Source organism: Scleropages formosus, chromosome 8, assembly GCF_900964775.1.
Source record: "Scleropages formosus chromosome 8, fSclFor1.1, whole genome shotgun sequence".
Lineage (NCBI taxonomy): Eukaryota > Metazoa > Chordata > Actinopteri > Osteoglossiformes > Osteoglossidae > Scleropages > Scleropages formosus.
Window position 1 is genome coordinate 13,861,252 of NC_041813.1, and position 12,929 is coordinate 13,874,180.

A 12,929-nucleotide genomic window follows, 5' to 3' on the forward strand; every position below is an offset into this window, starting at 1 on the left:
ATCACCCTCCTGGCCTGCCTGGCTGCTTCCTGGATGACTTCAACATCCTGTTGAGCTCTCTCCCAGGGGACAACACTTCATTAATTGTCCTGGGTGACTTCAACCTACATGCTGAGGACATTCATGCAAGCAGCCTTCTGTTGCTCCTACAGTCCTTTGATCTTTCCCTGTCCCAGTACCCTGCTACTCATAAAAGAGGCAATCACCTTGACCTTGTCTTTTCCCGTAACTGTGGCTGTCCTGTCCTCTCTGTTACTCTGCTGCATGTCTCTAATCACTTATTCATCTCCTTCCAATGCTGCCTCACCACTAATCCCTCTCCGTTTTCTGCACCCATGGTTATCTTCTACCATAACTTAAGATCTCTCTCGTCTTCCTGCCTTGCATCTGCCATGCTGTCCGCTCTCCCTTCTACTGCACGGTTTTTGGATCTATCAACAAACGATGCCATTAGCACTTTCCTCTCTGTCCTATCTTCCACCCTTGATTCTCTCTGTCCATTATCTTCCAGACCAGCATGCCTCAGTGACACCCCATGGCTGACTGATAATTACGTGCTAATTGGACCAGACTCCGGACTGCAAAAAACCACACAGACTCTTTGCCACCTTCTCATCCCTACTGTGTCCTTCACCACACCCTCCATCTTCTTTTTTCAGTACTGATGACTTTGCTTTGTTTTTCAGAGAGAAAGTCAACACAATCACTGAGAAGTTCTCAGCATCACCCTACCCTGTTCACACTGAATTCCACTGCAAAGTCACACTCATTGAATTCAAGCCACTCTCAGAATCTGAAAATCTCCAACCTGGTGATATCACACAGAGCCACCGCCTGCTCGCTTGATCCAATCCCATCGTCATTCCTACAGACCATCTCCCTGCAACTCTCCACCTTCATCTCTAAGATCATCAACTCCTCACTGTCCTCTGGCTGCTTCCCATCTGCCTTCAAAACTGTTCTGGTAAAGAAACCTTCTCTGGATTTCAACTCAGTCCAAAACTACAGGTCAGTCTTCCTTTCTCCTTCCTGTCTAAAACTCTAGAACAGGTAGCCTATGATCAACTATCTGAATTCCTCACCCAGAACCAAATTCTACTCTCCTCTCTTAGTCAGTCTGGCATCAAAGGAACAGCACTAACATAGTTCGAGTCCTACCTATCTGACAGATCCTATCAAGTGGTCTGGCGGGGCTCCTGTCCTTCTCCTCTGCCTCTCTCAACTAGTGTCCCTCAGGGCTCAGTACAGGGCCCTCTGCTCTTCTCGACCTGCACCTCCTCCCTCAGCCCTGTCGCCGCCTTCCATGCATTCAAATACTACTGTTAAGCTGATGATACCCAGCTCTTCCTCTCTTTTCCACCTGGAGCATCGGACATTTCTGCACACATTGCTGCCTGCCTGTCAGACATCTCTCCATAGATGTCTGATCACCACCTACAACTCAGCCTGTCCAAAACAGAGATCTTACACTTCCCAGCTGGCCTGTCTTGTTTTATGATCTCTCTATCAAACTGGACAACTCACTCATTTTGCCTACCTCCTCAGCTAAGAGTCTGGGAGTGATGACTGACTCAAGTCTATCTTTCTCTCAGCACATCGAAGCTACATCCTGGATCTGCAGATACATCCACAGGATTCATCCTTAACAGACTCTGCCAAACTGCTTGTCCAGGCCATGGTGACATCCCATCTGGACTACTGCAACTTTTCTGTGTGGCCTTCCCACTACTGTCATCAAACCTCTACAGCTGATAGAGAATGCTGCTGCCCGATGTGTTTGACTTGCCAAAACATTCCCATGTATCTCCCCAACTCCTTTCTCTGCACTGGCTTCCTATAGCTGTCTGGATAAAATTTAAGACCCTGGTTATAGCCTACAAATGTATCAATAGAACTGCTCCCGTTATCTACAAGACTCGATCAACTGCTACACCCCAACCAGATTACTACGCTCTTCCACATGTGCTCGCTTGGTGGTCCCATGTACAAAAGGTAAAGCATGGAGGTTCTCAGTTCTGGCTCCATTGTGGTGGAACAACCTCCCCCTCTCACTCAGAACTGTTGAAACTCTGTCCACATTTAGAAAGGATCTGAAAACTCACCTCTTCCAGACTCACTTTGCTCATGATCTCTTAAGTTCATGTAAAGTGTAAATGTTCATGCATCATAACTTTAAGATCATGCCTGGATAAGGCTTTACGCAGCTACTCCTGTAATGTACGTAAATGTTTGTGTATCTCAACAAAAAACAGTAGGATGGTGATCAGGAATTGTTGATATTCTGAGTTTTATGCAGCTACTCATTGGTGCATATAGTGGAAAGAAACTATACTTAAGAATCACACATCTGCAACTATGTCTCTCTTTCTCCTAATGTAATGCACAAATTGTATTTTCTTTGAGATGTACGTCGCTTTGGAGTAAAGTGTCTTCTAAATGAATAAATGTAAATGTATGGGGTTGTGTAGCTGCAGAGCAGTCAGACTACCCATGTTGACCCCTGTCCACCGCCAAAAGCACCTACAATGGACACATGAGCATCAGAACTGGACCATGGAGCAATGGAAGAAGGTGGCCTGGTCTCATGAATCACATTTTCTTTTACTATAGATCATGTGGATGACCGGATGCATGTGTGTCATTTGCCTGGGAAAGAGATGGCAGCAGGATGCACTATGGGAAGAAAGCAAACCGGCGGAGGCAGTATGATGCTCTGGGCAATGTTCTCCTGGAAAACCTTGGGTCCTGGCATTCATGTGGATCTTACTTTGACATGTACCACCTACCCAAAGATTGTTTCCAGACTCCATATACTTCTTCATGGCAATAGTATTCCCTGATTGTAGTGGCCCTGCCACACTGCAAAAATTGTTCAGGAATGGTTTGAGGAACATGACAAAGAGTTGAGAATGTTGACTTGGCCTCCAAATTCCCCAGATCTCAATCCGATCGAGCATCTGTGGGATGTGCAGGAAAAAACAGGTCCGATCCATGAAGGCACATCTCGCAACTTACAGGACTTAAAGGATCTGCTGCTAACGTCTTGATGCCAGATACCACAGGACACCTAAAGAGGTCTTGTGGACTCCATGCTTCGATGGGTCAGAGCTGTTTTAGTGGCACAAGGGGGACCTACACAATATTAGATAGGTGGTTTTAATGTTTTGGCAGATTGGTGTATAAGTATACTGTTTCCCCATGTGCCACATTCCTAATATTTATTTGTCACATTTATATAACGTGTTCATCATATCTTGATTTAATAGCTCATATGTGACTCAAGGAACTGTATTCGTTCATAAAGTTCTCTGATGTTTCCAGTTGTGGTACCTTCTGTTTATCATGACGACACACTGAGGCCACCAGAACTTCTTACACATTTTGTCCATATTCAGTTTTGTTTAAAATACTTTCTCAGAATAACCTGAGATTACCGAACCATAACCAAATTTTTATAAAAGTGGAAATGCTGAATGAAGACTTAAAGAGACAAGGTCAAAGGGAAAAAATGGCAAATAATGCTAACGTAGCACTTTAACACAAATGCACAACCCCTTTGAGCCTGCTACCTTACTAATAAATCATTTTTCTGCAAGCTCCAGAATGCACATGCAATTGTTACTAAACACACACACACATTTTTAGAACCACTTGTCCCATACGGGGTCACAGGGAACCGGAGCCTACCCGGTAACACAGGGTGTACGGCCGGAGGGGGAGGGGACACACCCAGGATGGGACGCCAGTCCATCGCAAGGCACCCCAAGCAGGACTCAAACCCCAGACCCACCGGAGAGCAGGACTGTGGTTCAACCCACTGAGCCACTGCACCACCCCTGTTATTAAACATCTAAGTGTAATTGTTACTCAGTTAACCCAGAAAACCCAAATGTTAACCCACAATGGCAACTTTTTTAAATAGAAATATTAAAATCTATAATTTATCTGTAACAAATATAAATCTAAATATTTCGTTCAGTACTGTTCCACCTCTTGTGTTTTGTATACTAAGCAAAGCAGGAATCGAAGTGGCACTTGTGGGGTACTTACTGAAAATGAAAATATATCTGATAAAAACTTCTAAAGAACTAAATGCATTTGTTATGGCAAACACAGGAAACCAGGCTGACGGACTCAAACCCAGGTGCGTTTAATCACAGAGCTGAGGGTTGTAGAGGTTTCAGAGTGTTGGTGAGGAGTGTGCCTTCTCAGGTGGCCAAGCACATCTGACAAGTTGCTTTTATACACCGTCTCCGGGATTAGTCGCAGCGTGGTCGCAGTGGTCGTCAAGCGCACGGTCGTCAAGGCCTGTAGTCTGGAGGTGACAGTGACAGTACCACCCCTCCCCCAAGGGCGGCTCCTGCCGCCCTACGCCGGGAGGGAGGGTGCACCCTGGGACGAGGCGCTAGCCGGTTCAGATTGTCCCTGTGGAAATCAGCGATAAGAAAAGTGTCCAAAATATCACATGCAGCCACCCAACATTACTCCTCCGGCCCATAGCCCTCCCAGTCCACCAAGTATTGTAGGCCCCCTCACCACCAGCAGGAGTCCAGAAGTGCCCAGACAGTATAGACAGGGCCCCCATCTTCTTGAACTGGCAGGATTGGCGCGACATCACTTGGGGCCCTGAGAACGGAAGTCCCACAGGGCTTGAACAGGGACATTTACATTTACATTTATTCACTTAGCGAATGCTTTTCTCCAAAGTGACTTACAATGGATACTACGTAGTGTTACTAGCCCACAAACCTTATTCACCAAGGTGACTTACACTGCTAGAGATACTACTTACAATGGGTCACTCATCCATACATCAGTGAAACACACTCTGTGTCAGGGACACGTGGAAGGCAGGATGGACACGTAAGCGCGGGGCAACTGGAGCCTGTAGGAGACAGGTGTGACCCGGCAGAGGCCCTTAAAGGGTCCGATGAAGCAGGGGCCAAGTTTCTTGGATGGGAGGCGTAACTTTAGGTCCCAGATAGATAGCCACACTCTCTGTCCCAGCTGGAAAGAGAGAGTGCATCAATGCCGGTCTGCTTGCTGTTTGTTTTGGTGGGTGCTCTGCTAGAGGTGTCTCCTGAGGTGCCGACTGTGGGTACATTGCTTGGGTTGGAGCACCAAAGAAACAGAGCGGGCTAGTAACCTAAGACACATTGGAATGGCGACAAACTTGTGGAGGAGTGGTTCAGGGCGTCGTAGGTGTTTTCGGCCGGAGGCAGGTACCTAGCCCACTAATGTTGCCTATGGGTGCAGTAACTGCAGAGGAACCGACTGATGTCCTGCTGCAACCGTTCTACCTACCCATTGGATTGGGGGTGGTAACCGGAGGTGAGGCTTACCGAGATCCCCATTTTGTTGCAGAAAGTCCTCCAAACCCACGAGGTGAACTGGGATCCCCGGTCTGACACAATGTCCTCAGGTAAGCCGAATAGGCGAAATACCCACTAGAACAGCACCTCCGCCATGTCCAGGGCTGTGAGTAGCCATGGCAGGGGAATCAGGTGACAGGCCTTGGAAAACTGGTCAACTAAAGTCCACCAAGAAGTCTATTGCCATGTGTAATCAGGGTCGTGAAAGCACCAGTAGTGGTTCTAGCAACGCAACCCAGCATGTCTTTGGATTGGGGTCCTGGCTTGGGAGCAGGTTGCACAGGCCCCCACATACTCTTGGACGTCTTCCCACATGGAGAGCCACCAGAACTTTCGCTGGAGGAGGGAAAGCATGCGGCAGATGCCAGGGTGTCTCACTGTGGGTGAGGAGTGCTAATCGCAGTCTGTGGCATGCCAAAGCAGCTGGGGAAGGGAGGCGGAGAAAGGGACAGGGTCACCACAGCTGGGGCTAATGAAGCACCCTACTTCCTCCCCTGTGCCTGACAGTGAGGGAGATAGACGGAGAAGGAGAGCAAGAGCATAAACCCGAGCACAAGAACAGCGTAGCAGCGACTGACTCCCAGCCTCAGTTCCGAACAAGCGTGGAGCATCCCTACCATACCTGTTCCCAGTTCCCCCTTCCTTCCCGGTGACAGGTGGTAGGGCTCGATCCCTGGTTATCCACGCAAATAAAATAACAGACACGAGAGCACCGCACATGCAGTCTCTGGCGTCGTCTGTTATACAGTCTCACTGGCACGTACTCTTTACCATTGAGTGCACCATGCAGGCCACACTCGGCCACTTGTGTGGCCTGGAGATCATGGAAAAAGTGCCAGTGTACTGTGGCTACAACACAGTTCTTAGGCAAGATCGGTTTGCGGTTTTCGGTTGGAGGGTTGCTGGCGTGTAGGCGTGAAAGGGCATCTGCCTTTATGTTCCTAGTGCCCGGCAGATACGATACAGTGAATTGAAACCTGGTGAAGAACAGGTCCCATTGGGCCTGGCGTGGGTATAACTGGTGTATTTTCTGGAGGTATTCTAGGTTGCAGTGATAGGTCAGTACTAGGAAGCAGTGTGTCCAATCAACGTCTCCATTTCTCCATGGCCAGTTTAATGGCCAACAGCTCTCGGTTTTTGATGTCATAGTCCCGCTCGGCCGGGGACAGCTTCCGTGAGAAGCACGCGCAAGGATAGAGCTTTTGGGGGTCGCCTTGCCTCTTGGACAACATGGCCCCTACCCCGACCACGGAGGCTTCTACCTCCACTACGAAAGGTAGCGTGGGGTCCGAGTGACATAATATAGGCACCGTCATAAACCGATTCTTTAGCTCCTGGAAGGCGCGCTGTGCCTGGTCACTCCAAGTCAGACGGGTCTCCTTACCTGCAGTGAGGGCCATGAGGGGGGCAGCAATGGAGCTGCATCCCCTGGTGAATCTCCTGTAGAAGTTAGCAAAACCCAGGAACCATTGCAGAGCCTTCACATTTCTTAGCTGAGGTCATTCAGTCACCACCAGGACCTTCCCTCGTCCCTGCATCGCACATGCAGCCTCCAGCGTCGTCTGTTACATAGTCTCACCGGCATATATTCCTTACCATCAAGTGCATCAGGCAGGCCAGGCTCAGCCACCTGTGTGGCCTGGAGATCGTGGAAAAAGTGCCAGTGTACCATGGCTACAGCACAGTTCTTAGGCAGGACTGGTTTGGGGTTTTTGGTTGGTAGTCCATGGGGAGCTAGAGAACACAAGCTCACACTGCAACTGAAAGCCCTGGCAATTGTCCAGTGATCCGTCGTACCTCTCTGGGGTAGCCAAGCGGGGTCTCCGGTTGGAGGGCAAATTGTCACAGGAGCTGGTGCAGAACTTGCCTCGGGGCTGCAGTGGCCACGGAGGTTCTCTCAATTGCACAATCCCACTGACCTTGAGCACCTGTTCCAGCCCCTGGAGGGTCTCCTCAATCTAGTGCAGGGACTGCTGATGTGAACCCAGCAGGGTACCTTGAGTGGAGATGGAGTGGTGTAGCTGGTCAAGCCAGCTGACTCCGTATAAGAGGCGGAACCTTCTGTCATGGCAAACGCAGGAAACCAGGCTGACAGACTCAAACACAGCTGCGTTTATTTCTATAACATAAGATTGTAACGTAAATGCTTATATCTATCTCAGAAAAAAAACTACTATGAAGGTAATTAGGAATCGTCGATATTCTGGTAGTTTCATGAGCTACTTGTGGGATGAACATCAGTGCATATGGTGAAGGAAACAAATTAACTGTACTCAAGGCTTGACATTAACTTTTTGGCTCACCAGCCACTGTAGCTCATGATTTTCCAAAGTCATTAGCTACTCAGCATTTTCACTAGTCAAAATGTCTCCCCCCCAACACACAAACACACACAAACAAATTAAAGGTAACCGGAGACTGTAACTGCATTTTTTTGATCATTTATTTAAACAAAAATTAGTTTAGCTGGACACAATGTTCCAATGTCTTTTGTGTGTGTGTGTGTGTGTGTGTGTGTGTGTGTGTGTGTGTGTGTGTGTGGTGGGGGTCAGTGGGAAAAAATGAGGGGGAGAGAAACATGTCAAATGTCCTTCAAGCTCTCATTTTGCTAGTCTAGCCTTAATGTTAATTTGGCTGCTCAGACCTCTCTTTTTATTTCCCCACATTCTGAGATTGCCTAGCTGACGATAGTATTACATGTAAACTAAGTGACCGTGCTTATGATAAAATGTGTAAAATTAATGTAGTTACTAGTAATCAAATACAGTTACAAATACATATTAGTTTTGATTAATACTTACTTGCACATGCACAAGTCATGAGTGAAGGGTCTGCCATGCTTCTTGATCACGTGGATGTTTTGGAAAAGCAGCGTCATCTTTTGAAACTGTGATGACTTTACTTCACCATGAGAAGTGCTTCACAGTAATGCTGTCTAAGTTCTGACAACAAACCAGTCTTCACCTTCTTGCGAGTTTGGCTATGCATGTGACCATTGGACTTTTTTCGTGATCCTTCAGTGTCTCGAGTTTGAAACTGGTAGATCCCACAACAAAAGACCTTTTCTGTACTTGTTACCATGACTGTGACAGACATTCCATGCAACCCAGTACATAATGTTTTTGTCGGGATCATACTGTAGCCACTCACATCGAGATACAATCTCCACTTTTCACTTAAAATCCTAGTTTTTTCGCCTCATCTTGATCTACTGTCTTTTTTGTTTTTTGGCTGTCCTATCCATTTGTTCACCTGGTCTTTTCATGCCTTTAATATGCCCCGCATTTTCAACTTTTCTTCCCTCCTCCTCTTGCTGGAGTCTGGTGCCGAAGCGCCCAGTAGCATGCGCGCGCACACTATGCAGCAAGTGCCCACGGAAGTTGTAGTATTATTTAGGCTGACATTGACATGATTCAATCGTGTAAGGAGAGTTTAGAAAACTACATTTTTTTTCATGCCACCAAAATGTCACCCGCCAAAGTAGCTAATAGATAACCCTCCATCGCCATTTTCTACCCACATTTGGCGGGTGGGCAGGTGTTAATATCAAGCCCTGAGTACTTAAGAATCATACATCTGCAGCTATGTCTCTGCACAAATTGCATTTTCTATGAGATGTATGTCGCTTTGGAGAAAGCATCTGCTAAATGAATAAATGTAAATATAAGAATTGTATCCACAATCACAGAGTGGAGGGTTGTAGAGGTCTCCGAGTGTTTTGAGGAGTGTGTCTTCTCAGGTTGTGATTCTGCGGCCAAGTGTGTCTGAACAGCTGCTTTTATACTCCGTCTCCGGGATTAGTCACAGGGTGGTCGGGGTGATTGTCAGGCACCCGGTCGCCCATCATTTCACAGTTTGGAGCCCTTTAGAGCTTTAAGTCGGGTTCTTATGTAAGTCAGAACAGTTAGGTATGTTGGGTGTCTAATGTCAGTATATCATATATCATGTACCTTTCTATGCATAAAAAACATTAAAGAAACACTTCCGGAGACACTAAACATCTTTAATATAACAATACAGCAGTAATAATAATAATAAATGTAACTACAGTATTTATAAAAGAGGGAGACATAGAAAGAGATGATAAATGTTACTACTGTCGTGGTGAACAGAGGACACAGAAGAGGCTGGACCCAATTGTAAGGATGGTTTATTCTGAATCAAAGGGCTACGTGTGTTCTCGTTGTTGGGGATGAGTGAACGGTTGGTCGACTGGCGAACTGGACAGAGGCGAGGATCAGAAGTCATGGTTGAGAGACAAGGCGGGTGGTCGTTATCAAAGAGATGTGGAACAGGACTGGGGAATGATGAGGGACAGGACTTGAAAGAGCAAAGTGAGGTAGGTTTGAGAATGCAGAGGGGGGTTGGGTTGTGGTGTGTGTGTGTGTGTGCGCGAGAGAACAACAACAAATAAAACAACAACAACAACAACAAATAAAATGGGAACTGTTTACATCTTCAAAAAAAATTTGTGCTAGTGTATTAGTAAGCAGGACAAAAGAGCTAAAAATTGGATTTCTATGACCTCATTCTACCCTTTCCATTACAGGATGTGAAACAAAAACACCACACACACACACACACACACGTTTACAACCACTTGTCCCAAACGGGGTCATGGTGAACCAGAGCCTAACCCAGCAACACAGGGTGCAAGGATGGAGGTGGAGGGGACACACCCAGGACGGGACACCAGTTTATCATAAGGCACCCCAAGCAGGACTTCAACCTCAGACCCGCCACAGAGTGACACCTGGCCAAGCCCACCGCTCCACCAGACCCCCACAGAACTACCAGTGAAACTAAATAATTGCTAGTCAGTTTTTCCACCATCAGACATTATGGTCAAAACCCAAATGAAATTTCCATTCCATTTCCAGTTCCATTTGTCTGAGCCAAAGAGCTTTGATAATGACTTTAATCAAGTGCACATCAAACATGCAGACACCTTCCAGCTGCCTAGATCTCCTACATCAATTCACACTGTGGACAGAAAATAATATTTAGAATCTTTAGTTTTTGAATGGAATAACATGGGTTTCTCTTTTGATGTTTGGATTCTGGAGAAACCTACCCCATCACAGTGGAGGGTCATTAAAAATTAGTCAGACTGCAGGATTTGTTTAACAGTGAGGAATAAATAAATGTAAATTACTTCAAACCCCCTGCACAAAGGTGGTCAAGGTAACCCAGCATCTGCGTGAATGTGGCCCAAGTCTCCACCTCCTTCAGTAGCTCACCAAAGGAAGTATGGTTTAATCAAAGAGACCATCAGTTGATTTCAGCCTGAGAAATGGCAGGAAAGGTAGTTCTCTCAACATTAAGCTTAATCTTTGTGCCTTTTATTATTTCTAGTTTCTTTATAGCTTTTTAGACCCTGTAAATAGGCAGAAGAAATTGGAAGCATGCACCTTTGCGTCTCACCTATCAGTTCTAACAAAAATAATATCCCAGCAAATGAGCATTTGGGAGAAGGTACACCAACCCCACCTCAACCAGTCTTGATCCAATTCTTCTAATACCAGAGTGAAGGTACACTGATGCCAGTGACAAACTTTTTGTGCACATCACAAAGGCCTGCTACCACAGTATAAGTGCTGCCCTATTTGACAACACTTTTAAGAACAGAAAAATATGCCCACAGCAACATAGTACAAAGTGTGTAGCGTCCGGACAGGAATCCGACTCAGATGTGCATTGTTGTTACATCCGAACACAGACGGAAAGTAAAATGACCCCACGTGCACAGCGGCATTAGAAGTGCACAATGCAGACTGTAAAGTACTGGGTGGAGGGGAAACAATGAATGCGAGACAAAGAGACACACAGTGTATTCGCGCAAAGATGAAAAGTGAAACGTGAATCTGTGAGTATGACTTGAACACAGAGGCGTGGCAAAATACCGGACTGGAACACTGGACCTGGACTGGAGGACAAGAGGCAGGAGTAGATAGGAAGGCTGAGAAAAACAGGGAACTACTAATCACAAGGAGAGCACACTAGAAAACGCTTATTAAGAATCCGCAATCTGTCCTCCGCCGCTTGCTCCTTTTATACCTCTGCAACTACTAGATTGTGAACAGGTGCATGGGTCTGGGCTAGCGACACTGAGTGGCGCCTCCTCTGGCCAGTAGGATTATTATCCCCGTGGGTCATGACAAAGTGCATGGAAAAAAATTCCAAAAATCCATTTTATCCTGGAAGAGCCCTGGATTCAAAGATCTTTTGGTATAGGTAGTGCCTATAAAGTACTTCCACATCCTTTTCATGGATTTGTGGTTGAAAAATGTCCAAAAAGGAACACAGCTCCAAAGTGTGCTGCGTGTATGGTTAGTGAAGAGATATAAATCCCACATCAGGGACATCGCTGATGGCTAAGCAAACCTGAAGCACTGAACACATAGGTAGGGCCTGGGGAATAAACTGCCCACCTGCTGCCAGGATGGGCACAGAACTTGTCAGAGGGATGGGGAGTAAGGTGAAGGGAGCTCATATGCCAGAGGACGTGGCCTTGGAGTGTTCCTGCTGGCAACAGTGAAGCTGGTTGGTGTAGTCTTGAGAGTCCCTGGGACGCAAGGCACGGACAGGATGGGGGGGTGTGCGGTCATATCCAGAAAGTCCTTGGTGCTCTCTGTGCACTGGGGGTGGAGTCAGAAGAGTGGTGTTAAGGCAAAGGGTGGGGTATTAGCAGAATATAACAGAGAATAGGAAATAAAGTTAACATAGAAGGACAATCAGAGCTACTGTAGATCCCAGGTGGGGCTGTTTATTCCAGCATGGAGCGGCTACGAATGTTCTCCTACCTGCTACAAAGATATTTGCAGATACTTCAATCTAACTGTAAAGTGATGCAGTTTAATCCAAAATGGAAAGAAAATATATATTTTTTAAATATATTTTTATAATTGAATTTTATAGCTGTCAAAGCATATTTTTCACGAAAATACTGCACATACCTTTTAAGGTGTAACATTGTACATGTAGCCATTATATAACTGGGCCCTATACAACAAAAAATAGCTACAATAGTACGAAACATATTTCCTGTTTTTAAATACAATGGGATGATTATTCAGTATCATGGCATTTTTTCTGTTATACATTTTACTTCCATAACAAGTATTTCAGGAGTAAGAAATATTACACCACAGGCAAATGTTTGTGTAGGTTCTTAGTGCATTTGCCACCCGGGCTTTGAATCCACTGGTGGGTTTGCACCTGCAGTCGAGCTAGGTTGTTGAGCCCCCTTATATGGTGGACTGCTAAATGGGATTTATGGCTAAACACTGACAAAATCTCAAAGATTATGGGATGCTTTGAAAATGGCTAGGATGCTGGAACAAATCTAAATAATTTAAGGTGTTTGAGTAACATTTTCCAAGTGGCTTTTTAATGACAGCAGTGGTGGTGGTCCCTATATGGAAGGAGTGGATAGAGGAGAAATTATAGGGGAAGTTGAATAGTTGGAGAATGGTTTTGATATGTTTATTGAACCACTGATGAGTCCCTACAGTGCCATATTGATGAACAGAGGTTTGGAAGTAGAGACTGAGAGAG